This window comes from Prionailurus viverrinus, chromosome B3 (assembly GCF_022837055.1).
Source record: "Prionailurus viverrinus isolate Anna chromosome B3, UM_Priviv_1.0, whole genome shotgun sequence".
NCBI lineage: Eukaryota > Metazoa > Chordata > Mammalia > Carnivora > Felidae > Prionailurus > Prionailurus viverrinus.
Window position 1 is genome coordinate 47,222,221 of NC_062566.1, and position 14,218 is coordinate 47,236,438.

Genomic DNA, 14,218 nt, shown 5'->3' on the forward strand with positions numbered 1-14,218 from the left:
GGCAGAATCTCCATTTAGGATCTTAGAATCATTGCTTCCAAATGTGATGCAAAGTAAACCCAGGACCCAAGTTGCAGCATGTTATAGAAGAAGTCTGAACCCACCATCAAGAGACCTGGATTCTGGCCCAGGCCATTTCACTTACGGTGTGACCTTGGGCAAGTCACTTAACTTCTTTTGTTTGATTGTCTCATATCTGTAAATGGAGTTAATTACACCTGCCCGACATCTCTTACAAGGCTGTTGTGAGATCAGACCTAGTAATAGATGGGAAAGCTTTTGCAGCCTGTGAATTTCTCAACAAATATGAGGTATATGATTAATTTCTTCAACCATGAAATGAGGAGTTTGCTTGAAACACTCTTTAGGTCCCCCTTTTTTTCCCAGCCATACATTTAAAGACTTCACAGTAGGAACTTCTCTCTAAACCTGGTAATTTTCTTAGGCATTGTAGGCCTCTAATGTATGAATGAATGCAATTAGGAACTGATTCTGTTACTTTATTAATAAACATTGATCCAGTGCTAACTATGTGCCAGGTACTGCTCTAAGTGCTTTACAAATAACTCGTTTATTCCTCATAATGAACATATGAGGGTAGGTACTGAGAAGTGCCATGAAGAGATACAGGTCTGTAAACATTCCTTAGTTCCTTTGTATAGCCCTCTACTCTTCACTGTGGTGAGGAGTCCATCAGTGAGCTGCCTAATTGTGGGCTGCTTAACTAGAGACTGGATAATAAATTGCTCTTGGTGTTAAATCAGCTTTTTTTCTCCCAAGATAATTTTGAAGAAAAAAAAAAGTTTTTAAATACTGTGATTTTTAAATTGCAAGGATTTGAGTTTTGGTCATAGCTTCATCACACACTGTTAAAATTTGGCTTTTAGGCATTGTAAAGACAGACTGGTTTAGACATCAAAAGTGAGTTGAGCTTAAATTGCCTTCTAAATACATTTATGCCTAAGTATAATCTCCTCACTTGGCTATTTGTTGGCTAATTCTTTTTGTGAATGGGGCTTAGCTTAATGGTGGGCCAGAATATTTATTGAGCACCTCTTGGGTGCCAGGTACTTTATTTAATATTGAGAGGTTCTAACAACGAACAAGACACAGCCCTTTCCCGCACAGGGCTCACAGTCTGTTTCCTATATTCTTGACCTACTTTGAATATCCAGGAGCATAAATAACCTGTTGTTACCTCCATAGCAGGGAGACAGCTGGTGTGGTATTTATTAGTAGAAATTAGGGAATGGGTTGGGACGTGGGGAAGGTTGGATGATTCTAGAGATAGAAGCTTGGGTAGTGATTATTAGAGGAAGAGGGAAATCATTAGAGGTTAAATCAATGGATAAACACAAGGATTTTTCCCTCACAGAGGATTATAGGGAAGGAAGTTCTGGAGTAGATTATAAGGAAAGATGTATTAGTGACATGCCATAATTATGGTATTCAACGTAGTGGTTAAATCTGAAAAGTGCCCTTTTAAAAAATGTCATTCAGAGTTTAAAGGCAGATTTTGATATGTGATACATATCAGCTCGCATAACAGTGAAAGGCAAGAGATCATTCAGTTTATTCTTTGTAGCTAAAATGATAATGGTTTTCTCATAGTAAGTTATCAGGGCTTCCATTTTGTAAATTTTTCCAGCAGCATAAACATTTTAAGGACAATAGCTAGATTCCCAGGATATAACATTTCTGGAAACTAACATTTTGGTTAAAATGTTTTTATTTTATTTTATTTTATTTTATTTTTAAGTTTATTCTGAGAGAGAGAGAGAGAGAGAGAGAGAGAGAGAAAGCACAGGGGCAGGGGCAGAGAGAGAGAGAGAAGGAGAGAGAATCCCAAGCAGGCTTCGCTGGCAGCACAGAGCCCGACTCAGGGCTCCAGCCCACAACCCATGAGATCATGACCTGAGCCAAAATCAAGAGTCAGATGCTTAACTGACTGAGCCACCCAGGCACCCCTGTTTGTTGGTTTTTAAAATAAAGGCTTTATTGAGATATAATTTACATACCATGCAACTCCCAATTTAAAGTGTACGATTCTTTTTTTTTAATTTTTTTAATGTTTATTTATTTTTTGAGAGAGTAAGCGAGCAGGGGAGGGGCCAAGAGAGAGGCAGACACAGAATCCAAAGCAGGTGCCAGGTTCTGAGCTGTCAGCACAGAACCCACGTGGGGTTCGAACTCACAAATGGTGAGATCATGACCTGAGCTGAAGCCCGATGCTTAACTGACTGAGCCACCCAGGTGCCCCTAAAGTGTACATTTCTTAAATAAGTAAACATTAAAAAAAACCCAAAAACCAAAAAGCTTTCACGTTCTCTCTCTCAAAATAAATAAATAAACATTAAAAAAAAATAAAGTTTACAATTCAGGGGCCGCCTGGTGGCTCAGTCGGTTGAGCATCCGACTCTTGATTTCTGCTCAGGTCATAATTTCAGGGTCATGGGATGGAGCCCTGCATCACGCTCTGTGGAGCCTGATTAAAATTCTCTCTCTCCTTCTCCCTCTGCCCCTCTTGTGTGTTTGTGTGTGTGTACTCTCTCTCAAAAAAATAATATAATTCAGGGATATTTAGTATAATCACAGTCGTGGGTCAGTTTGTGTTTAGATCCACCTGTCTTGTTCCCAAAAGAATTAAAGGTGGCTATGATATCTCATTGCTTTCTGATTTTGAAAATATTTGCTAGTCTTGACTTGCCAGTGGATATTTGAATCATAATGTCACCCATAGATGCTTTCAGTAACTTCGAAGGATTCAGCATTTGTGGAGCAGAGTTTATTAATTAGGCCTGGATAGATCACCAGCAGCAGTAAAATGTCATGGTAGTCCTCCTCACATGAGCTTCCCAAACATCATGGATAACACCATAAATGCCCTAGAATGCCCGAGATTACCTGAAGTCGTTTAATTAGGAGTCCCATTGTGTATCAGGATGCTGAGTTTTGTAACAGTACAAAAACTAAAGCCCCTACTAGAGAAGCAACATAAACTTTCCTAGATGAAACTACAATTTAGGCCAATAGATTGTATATCTGTAATCTTCCTTTCCCACTATATTTCTTCATACCTACTGAAGCCACATGGCCTAGATTTTTTTCTGGGATAGTTCCTGTTTTATATTCTATGCCATTTTCCCCCTACCATCAATCCTGGAAATTCTAATATTTGGGTGTTGAAATTACATTTCTCAGACTACTTTCAGCATCTTAAAGCAGGACAGAAACCTCATGTCTCATCATGTGCCTGATAGAGGATTTAGCAAATACATTCGATTTCCTCAAGTATCCTGTCCTGCCCCTTCCATCTATATTTTCTCCCGATGTCTCTAATGGCAGGGAAACAGACTCTAAATGATAGTTTGAGATGATTAGTTCACTTGTAGGAATGGAGCAGGGTACAAAGAAGTGGTTAAACAAGTAAGCACATTTCCAGGCATGTTGAACAGGATGAGTAATAGAGTGGAGAGCTGGGAGCCAGGGAAACCAAAAAAAAAAAATAAAAAATAAAAAACCCACCAAAAAAAAACCATTGTAGGAAACAAAATAGGAAGTGATGAAGCTCTGGTAGACTGAGGCACAGGCAGAAGTTATGTGAGAAAAGGACAAAGCTGAGAGGCAGGTCTCTGTGATGGATTAGGTACAGGAAGGGAAGGAGAGGGAACAGCATCAGTTAACACCAGTAGCTCTAGATTTGGAAACTGGAAATTAATTCCTATTATGTCATGGAGTTTTGCAGACTCTGTGTAACCTGTAAGCTACTAAGAAATACTTCTTCAGACTGCTTGAGCACAGCAGAAAGCTCATGATTTCCTCTTGAAATTTGTTACTGTCTCTTGAAGTGTGAAAGTTTGGTGTATTGCCCAGTGGCTAAAAGAGTACAAAGGAGTTCTCATTTTAATGAGAGTTGCTACTGCCAGATGAACATTTCAAATCTGGTGCTTTTAGCAGTTCAAAGTAGGGGAATACTGGAGGAAGGTCTATGAATGGGGTTCCTGGGATTTAACCATTACCTCCAAAGGGTTGGGGCAGGGTGGAGGTGCACTATAAGAAAGTGTGGGAGAGGACAGGCAAACCCTCTTTCCTTACATCCTGTCTCCGAAGGTAATGTAGCTTCTTAGTTTTTTACTTTATAATGGATTTTGCCTCCATAGGGAGAATGTAGGGGCACATGGCCCACTGGAGGATAGAGTTTGATGTATTCGTTTCTACTTAGGCAATTCCTAATGAAGTATAAGGTCTTGTGAAAAGTTGAGACTCCTAGCCAGGAGCAGCTAGTATGTAATAAGGCCTGGCCCTCGGTAAAGTATCATGTGGGCAACCCCACTCCTCCCATTCCACACGACTGACAGGTCTCCTTCCCACAGAGTCGTCCCAGACTTTGTCCATTTGTCTCCCTGGGGAGTTTGTCCTCTCCTTTCCTTCCAGCACCTGCCTCTCTGTCTCTCTTTCCAACAACTTTAGTGAGGTATAATTTATATGTAATAAAATTCACTCATTTTGAATGTACAGTTTAGTGAGTTTGACAGATATGTTCTGTCATGTAACCACTACCACAAACAAGATACAGAACATTTTCATCATCCTCAAAAGTTCCTTGTGCTAAGCTTCTTTTCTTCCCCAGTTAATTCTTTGTGGCTAAAAGGATAATTTTTTAAATGAACTCCTATTTACCGGAGTTGTGCTTGCCCAGTGGGGCAGCAGGAAGAGTTGTTTGTTTTCAAAATGTATGTTATGGTTTCACGTTAGCCCAACCAATAGAGAGATACTTAGTCTAGAGGCCTGAACTGAGGTGTCGCTTCTGTGGAGTTTCATTCACAGTGGGAGGTGGGAGTGGATCGAAAAGGATTTTAGGTGATTTATTTAATTTTTCCTTCACACACTTACCCCTTTACCTTTATTGATAGGGTCTGCCTTTGATGCCTTGGGTCCTTAGGTCCTTAGTGTGCTAAAATGCCCGTTGGTCACTTTTGCCTTTTAACAGTTGTCCTGTTCCATCTACCTTGGTTGTAATGTCAGTCTGGGTTTGTGGTGATACAGATTTTTAAACTGCAGAAACTTATCCCTGGCTTCTTCATGCCTCGGACCTTCTCCATTTCTTTTCTAAGCCCTCCTCAGCTGGAAGTCTCCTAAACCAGTAGCCATTAGTATTAAACAGCTCCTTGTACCACAGAGGCTTTTTGCCAGTTGTGGAACTTGGGGATGGTGTGATTATGTTTTGACTTCAAAATAAAGACTCCAAACTTGGTTGAAATCAAGGGAGAAGTACATTGTCCACTTCTAAGTGTTCATGAGGACCATCTGTCTACCTCCTTTGGCCTGATGTGCTGCTGTGCTGTGAACATGTTGTTGTGTTCACAGTGCTGAACTGGAGGGAGGCCGGGCACTAAAAAGACAAGTTTTGTTTCTCCTTAGTCACTCATACAGAAACTTGCATTTTCCTGGCCAGGAATCCTGTGTGTATGTTTGGGGTTTCTACTTCTTTGTAAAAACACACGGAGACTAGAGGAGTTTCAGAATGGGAGAAGTAAAATGATTATGGCAAGAAAGAAGGTAGATTAGAAAGGCAGAACTCCTTAACTCAGAAAGGTGAAGGTGGAAAATGATGAAGTATTTAACATCAAGAATAATAGAAGTTTTATAACATCAAATCTCAGGGATTCTTGTTAGATCTTGAAATAAATAAATATTTTATTTAAAATGAATTTCTACTTGGGGGTGCCTGGGTAACAGTCAGTTAAGCATCCGAATTCGGCTCAGGTCATGGTCTCATGGTTTGTGGGTTTGGGTCCCATGTTGAGCTCTGTGCTGACACCTCGTAGCCTGGAGCCTGCTTTGGATTCTGTCTCCCTCTCTCTCTGCCTCTCCCTGCTCTCATTCTGTCTCTCTCTTTCTCAAAAATAAACATTGTAAAATGAATTTCTGCTTTAAACATTATGTTTACATTTATGAAACTTATTACCTCAAGTTATGATGGCAGCTAGTATGTAGTAGATAAATAAAAAGGGTTTGGATAATTCATACATCATAGTTCTGAGATACTGACTTAACAAACATCTCTTTGACAGTGTTAAACAGTTTACCAGCCAGAGCTGTTTTAGTTGGAAGTAACAGAAACATGACTCAAAGCCAAAAAGGATTTTATTTGCTTCTATGACCTGAACACCCAGGTCCATGGATTCAAAGCTAGAATGTGGTCTCTTGGGCTCTCTGTCACTGACTTTCATGTCAGATTATGCTGTCTACCATTGGTTTCATCCACATGACAGCTCTTTTCATGATGAAAAAGATGGTCAGTGGCACCTGCCGACCACATGATCTTCCAGCTCTGGGCCTGGAGGAAGAGAGTCTGATAGAAGAATCCTGGTTGCCCTTGCTAGGGGTCATGTGCCCTCTCATTCCACTCTGCTGTGTAGGCAGTGGAGGAAAAATACTATGTGTAGTCAAGTCCTGCTCATCTCAGGCCAGGCAGAGGATAAGATCTCATGATGAATAGCTCTGCTCACATCTGGTGGCTGAAAACTGTTGCCCATCATAAAGAATAGTCAGTGTCTGCTATGAATAAGTCACCAAAAATGACAAAGCGATTGAATTCTGCCCCTACCCTTCTGGTCTTTAAGCAGAAGAATGGGAGGATTTTGCATGGACAGAAGACATTGTATATCTTTCCCTAGAGAATCATTTGAATTAAAAAAAAAAGAAAAAAGAGCCATGGAGAATCCATATAAGCAAATGTTACTGAAATCCTATCAGAGATTGAAGATTTGAAAAGTATTTTTCATTCAGTCTTAATTAGGGGGTTATGAACCCTATGTCACCTTTCCTTCTGATCTCTTTCTGCCCTATTTACTCAGCATTTTATTTCCCCTCATTTTCTTCATTTTTTTGCTTGAATACATGATCTCTTCCCTCATTTTCAGCAATGAATACATTGTAAAATTTATTATTCCCGTTTGATTGTCTAACTCATCCTGTATGCATCTTCAATGTTCTTTTTATGCTCTCTTGCCTTCCATTCTGTCACCTACAAGTGTTATCTGTCTACGTCGACAGATGTCCTCTGTCATCTTGATCCCCCTACTCCTTTGTTTTATCTATTCATCCTAGTGCTCTCTTGTGCTTTGTTATAATCAAATACATACACACACACACACACACACACACACACACACACACTCCCCAAAAAGGGAATAAAACAAATTCTTATGAAGTAAATTGTTATTCAGTAACTAATTAGATTGTGGAGGGTGCTTCATTTCCTCAAATCCTTGTACTTCTGCTTTGTTACCATTCTCTGAACCTGATATCACAATAGAAAGTAATTTCTCATGAGTTTACATAAGTTTTTTTCTGTGTATGGGGGTGTCTATGTGTTTTAAACAATTAAACACTTTTGTGTTAGACTAGTTTTTAGTCTAGACTGCACTAGTGAGAACTTAGTTTTTCATTTTGCCCTACTGAAGTATATACAATAAGATGACCAGCTATTTCTTTAAGGATACCATCTTACTTTAAAACATTGTTGTAACAGTATTTTAAAAACTTTATTCAGAATTGGTCTCTATGTGTTCAAGCTGAGAAAAATCTTACTTCTTATTTGACAAGTGTCATGGTCATGCTGGGAGCAGAAGTCCTGGAGATGTTTCATAAAATCAGGAGATGTGTATTTTAATAAGGAATTTGGGTCAAAATGTGGATTCAGTATTTATCAATTCAGAATAAATAGATGGGTATTATCTATCTCTTTAGGTATATATCTATATCTTTTTATAGAAGTGAAAAGCCGCTAGCCACTAGAGCTAATATTGCATTTTCACCCACCCTTCCTGTTTATACTCATTTTTTTCATCTTAGACCAAAATTTCTCAACCTCTGCCCTATTGTCATAGAAGGCTAGATAATCCTTCCTTTCTGCAGGCTTGTCCTGTGTATTCATATGTTTAGCCAAATCCCTAACCTTTATCTGCTAGAGCCAGTAACATCCCACACCCCCAGTTGTGACAACAAACTTTATTATCTACAGACATTGCCAAATATCCCATGGGGGGGCCAAATTCCTCTCCCTACTACCCTCATTTGAGAACCTCTGCCCTAGACCTTAAGGCTTAAACTAGGGTAAGAAAAAGTGGGAAAGAGTTAAAAACAGAAGCAGAGATTTATTGGAAAAACTGTTAAAAAATAACTTTTCAGTAGTTTCTTTTTTGCTTATAGAAATGATACATCATGAACAATTTGGAAAATACAAAAACATATGAAGGAAGAAAATTAAAAATAAACTAATACCATCCAGAAATAATCATTGCCAATTAGTAATTTGCTTCCTTAATTCTTTCATCTGTATGTATGTATGTATGTATGTATGTATTTTTTAATGTTTATTCTTGAGAGAGAGAGAGAGCATGAGCAAGTGAGGGGCAGAGAGAGGGAGAGACAAAATCTGAAGTAGGCTCCAGGATCTGAGCTGTCAGCACAGAGCCTGACTGGGGGCTTGAACCCACGAACCACGAGATCATGACCTGAGCTGAAGTCAGATGCTTAACCGACCTAGCCACCCAGGCACCCCTCATCTGTATTCATAATGTAGTTATTATGATGTTTTAAATGTAATATGTATTGTGAAAAATTTTTTATGATTAAATATTCATTAAGAATGTTTTTAGTGACTGCATAATTTTCCATCATCTGCATGTACCATAATTTATTTACTGCTTGGCCTTTTCACTATTATAAGACAGGGACTATGGTGAGCATCTATGTACATAAATCTTTGAATTAGTCAGTTTTAGTCAATTTTATATTCCACGTCTCCCTGATAAGTGTTATCATTTACATTTATGCAGGGTAGTGTATTCACATTTATTTCATTTTAAAAATAGCACTTTCTATGTACATTGCTTCAGGGCTAGGATGACCAGATGTCCCACTTATGTGAGATGCTTTTTGCCATCCAATGCCTTTATTGTGTTTTGAGAAATCCTCTTAGATTGAAATACATAAATTTATTTCAAAAACTTAACCTTTTGGAAATCTAAACTATTTGCTTTTTCTGACCATTTTCCTCATTGTTGCCCTTATTCATTGTTTCTCTTTGATCTTGGGGGAATCTGGGCCAGACAGAATTATTGAATTAGAAAGAATTAAAATAACCATGAAGCTTTTGTCCTAAGAGTACAAACAATATAATATTAACTTGTAAATTACCTGAAAATATGTTACCATTTTATTATAGACAACATGTCCTCCTGATTAGAACAATTATTTGTCTGGAGTGGTCTGGAACAATTATTTGTTTTCAGTGGATACTCAAGAACCTGAGAGATCTTCCGCACCTGCTTTAAAACAAATAGAATGGAAGTGCCTGGATGGCTCAGTCAGTTGAGCATCCAACTCTTGATTGTGGCCCAAGTCATGATCCCAGAGGCATGGGATTGAGCCCGAGAGTGGAGCCTACTTAAGATATTCTCTCTCTCTCTCTCTCTCTCTCTCTCTCTCTCTCTCTCTCTCCCCCCCCCCCAGCCCCTCCCCTGCCTGAGCTCACTTGCTCGCTCTAAAAAATAAAACAAAAACACAAGTAGAATGGAGCAAAATACACCCAGCATTAAAGATAGCATCCTAGAACAGAATCTTTATAGCACTCAGAAGGTGTTTTGGGGTTTGTGAGGCCAGTGGGTCATTGCTGTGTACAGCAGCACTGCTTAAGGAATGGTAGCCACAAGTGTGGTTGAAAGTTGATTGTTTGGAAATGTGGATATTGAAGCCATAGGAAACTGAGCAGAAGCCTTAGTGTCGTTGGAAATTTCTTCGCTTTTATTCCTCCATGAAAACCTTGATTTTTACCTTCTTTAGTTGTTACTTGTTTTCTTCTAAAAACTGTGGCTTGCATAAATGCATGACTCCATGGCAGTATAATTATCAAATAATCATGGTTAATATTTACTGAGGTCTTACTATGGACCAGACACTATTCTGAGGACTTTGATACAACTGTGTCCTTCCTTGGCTTCTACCTCTTCCAGTGCCTGAAAGAGAGGCACTATATCATAGCAGTCAAGGTATGGACCTATACTTAGAGTTTGAATTGTGGTTGGAATCCTGGATTCTCTGTTCACTTTTTGTGTGACCTTGATGAGCTACTTAGCCTCCATGCGCCTCAATTTCCTCATTTTTATTATAAGGATAATAACACCTACCTCATATGGTTTTAATGATGACTAAGTTTTTTCTTTTTTCTTTGAGAGAGTAAGAGAGAGTGTTGAGAGAAAGAATCTTTGGCAGGTTCCATGCTTAGCATACAGCCTGATGCCGGGCTTGATCTCATGGCCATGAGATCATGTTCTGAGCTAAAATCAAGAGGCAGATGCTCAACTGACTGAGCCACCAGGTGCCCCCTAAATTTTTTAATATATAAAAAATGTTTAGAATAGTAACTGATACATAATAACATACTTAACTGTTGGCTGCTTTATTGCTCTTTTGGTTGTGGCTATTATTCTCTTTTCTGGCTGCTTTGTCTTCTTCATAACCTCAGCAACCTCCTATTACCCCCTAGATATTGGTGCTCCCAGGCTCTGTCTGTAACCTAAACTCCCTCCCACTGTGGCCTGATCTGCTCCTGAAAAGTTAGGTATGAACCTGTGTTGACGACTTGCAAATCTGTTTCCAGCCTATTTGCTTTCCCTACAAACCTAGGTCTCTGTGATGATTGCCTATGGGCATCTTTACAAGCACTTGGAGCCTAGCATATTCAAAATTGAACTCGTCATCTCCCCTTCCTGTTCATCCCACTCTACCCTACTTCTTTGTGTCTTCCTTCCTCATCTGTAGGATGGGGTAATAGTAATATCTACTTCGTAGAGTTATTAAGAAGATTAAATGACATAGTTTATGCATAGCACTTAGAATAATGCCTGGTACCTATTTGAAAAATGTTAGCCACTATAATTGTTACTATTTATATTTCTTGTCTTGTGAATGGCGTCAACATCTATCCATGTACTCAAACCAAAAATTTAGAAATTGTCTTGATTTATTCCCCTTTAACCCCACACCCCAATCACTTACCATTTCCTGGTGCTATCCATGCTTTGTTTGGACCCTTTATTATTTTTTTCTTGTATCTTGTAAAAGTATCCTAAGCAATTCTTGCTCTAACTCCTATAATCTGGTTTTTGTTCTGCTACCAGAGTGATTTTTATTTTATTTCATTTTTTGATGTTTTATTTATTTTTGAGACAAAGAGAGACAGAGCATGAGCAGGGGAAGGGTAGAGAGAGAAGGTGACACAGAATTCCAAGCAGGCTCCAGGCTCTGAGTTGTCAGCACAGAGCCCGACGCAGGGCTTGAACTCATAAACCGTGAGCTCATGACCTGAGCCGAAGTCGGATGCTTAACCTACTGAGCCACCCAGGCGCCCCCAAAGTTTTTGTATAATGAAGATATCATCATGGTACTCTCTGACTTGAAATTCTTTCATGATTCCCTATAGGATATTGTCTTGAGAATAAGTATGTTAGTGCAGTGCTTTCCAAACTTTGGTGTACATCTGAAATCACCTAGTAATCTTGTTAAAATGGAGATTATGATGTAGGTCTGTGATGGGGCCCCAAGACTCTATTTCTAACAACTCCCAGCTGACGCCACTGCTGCTGGATTGAGGACTGCACTTGAGTAGTGAGGCTGTAATATACTGGGCTTTTCCTGATCTGCCTTCACCGTGGGCCTGCCTCCTATCTCATTTTCCCTCATGACATTCAGGTGTTCACTTGAAGTCAGGAGCTCTTCCTGCTTTGCAGCATTCCCCTTGCTTGGCTTTCTCCACTGTTTATTCATGATAGGTCTTTCAGATCCTAGTTTGTGTAAGATGTTCCTTTGTGTTCTTATACGTCTGTCCTGACACAACACTGCATTGCAGATGTTTATCTCCCCAGTGCTTCTCTGAGCCCCTTAAGGAAGGGAAATATCACATTTGTTTTGTTTTGTTTTGTTTTATTTATTTATTTTTTTTAAGTTTATTTACTTTTGAGAGAGAGAGAGAGAGCATAAGCAAGGGAGGGGCAGAGAGAGAGAGAGGGAGAGAGACAATCCCAAGCAGGCTCCATGCTGTCAGCACAGAGCCCCATGGGCTTGATCCCATGAACCATAAGAGGATGTGGGGGCAATCTGGCTGTGACATCTGTCACCCCATTGATCGGCAGTGTTGATTTGGCTGATCTGGCTGGCTAGGCGGGTGTCCCCTTTCTCCCTCACCACTCCATGTGCATCCCTCCTGAAGCTGTGCGCTCGCTTGAAGAGGATGACCTTCCCCGATAGAGGAGGACCGTTCTTTGGTCATGGGTATACGAGTAGCTGTGCTCCCCTGCTAGAACCTCCAAACAAGCTTTCACGGTCCATGAACCGTAAGAATAATGACCTGAGTAGAAATCCAGAGTTGGATGCTTAACCAGCTGAGCCACCAGGAGCCCCTTGTTGTGTTTTAATAACAACTTTATTGAGATATCATTTATATACATTACAATTCATTCATTTAAAGGTGTAATTCAGTGGTTCTGATGTTTTTTGACCTACCATCTGGACTTGGGTTTAATACATATTAAGTAACACCTCCATGATTGAATGAATGAATGAATTAGATAATGTCAAAATACCATTGGAAAATTTTCTCCAGATCTTCCTCTGTGTATCTGTAATTTTTGGCTTTAATGTTTCAGCATTCGAGTCATCTTATTTATTCATCGGTAATTCTTCATGAGCTTCCTTCTTTCACCCCCCCCTTTTTGGCACCAGGATAGGAATGATTTTATTCTTCCCTTGGTCAGTTTTAATGCATCATTATAGATTGCTTACCTGAATTCTCCAGTGCTTCCAGTTCTCTTTTTCAAGTCAGACTTTAATGACCAGTATTGACCTAAAACATAGATCTTACCATCCTGCTCTCCAGCTTAAACCCTCTGGCTGGTTGGGGTGCCTGGGTGGCTCAGTCAGTTAAGTGGCTGACTTCAGCTCAGGTCATGACCTCATGGTTCATGTCGGATCCTCGGATCCTCTGTCCCTCTCTCTCTGCCCCTCCCCGGTTTGTGCACACATTCTCTCTCTAAATGAATGAATGAATGAATGAATAAATAAATAAAATAAAAAACATTAAAAAAAAGAAAAAGAAAACATTAACCCTACCCTAGAGGCAGGGCCAGGTTTAAAACACAAAAACAAAAACAAAAAACATCTGGCTGGTCCCCAGCCTCTCCTCCACTGCCCTATTTATCTACTATAGAATTAACTCTTTCCTTATCCTGGTATTTAAGACTCTTGATCTTTTTCTAACTCTGTCTCCTGGCTTGATCTTTCACAACACTGGGGTTTCTCGGACTTCATATGTAGCAATCATCTGGAGTGCTTTTAAATTGTTAATTCCCGAGTCTTGCTTCCAGAGACTCTGAGTCAGTAGGTTTGGTAGCCCCAGAAATCTGCATTTCTAACCAACGCCATAAAGGATTCTGATGCAGGTAGTCTATAGAACTCCACTCTTTGACATAGAAACGACCTTGCTGCTTGAGCCTGTGTGCCATCTTGGCTTGACTTTGGACTTTGTGTACCATACTTCCTCTTATCAGAATCCCCCCCTCCTTAGTAAATGCTCAATAAAAGTTAGTTGAATTGAACTATTTGTTCAGTGGTGGTGGTGAGTCTTTTTAAAATTAAAAGATGATATTACTGTGGATACATTGTGGGTCACTTTTTTTCCCCCTGACTATCCTTGGTGTTTCACTTTTAATAGAATATGTGAGAACACCAGGCACATGGAAGTGACCCAGTAAATCTTTTTGCTATTTTTAAAGGCAACTGGAAAAACTGCCTCTCTTATATTAAAACTAAATTGGGAATCTTCTATGGTGAAAGATGTTCCGTTACCTTTACTATTAATAGATGTGAAATAGTATAATAAATGACTTGCAAAATTACATTAGAAACTATTTTCCTTTTAAAAAAAACTTTTAAAAAACTATATAAATAATAAATATTCAGTGCAGAGCCTTGGAAAATTCAGAAATACAAAATAAAGGATTGCATGTAATCTCTGTCCTTACATATTCTTAATATTTTGATGTATGCCCTTCTATTTTTTTATGTATATTTTCTCCAACAAAATGGTTTATTTTGTACTATTTTGCAGCAAGATTTTTTTGTCTAAATGGTGTATTCTGCCAATACATATTCT

At 39.3% G+C, this 14,218-nt stretch overlaps 1 protein-coding gene across 5 annotated transcripts in view; it reads left to right on the forward strand.

Annotated features, from left to right (window-relative positions):
* Nucleotides 1-14,218, forward strand: part of MYO5A (myosin VA) — a 191,882-nt gene that overhangs the window by 1,213 nt on the left and 176,451 nt on the right. The window lies entirely within an intron of this gene.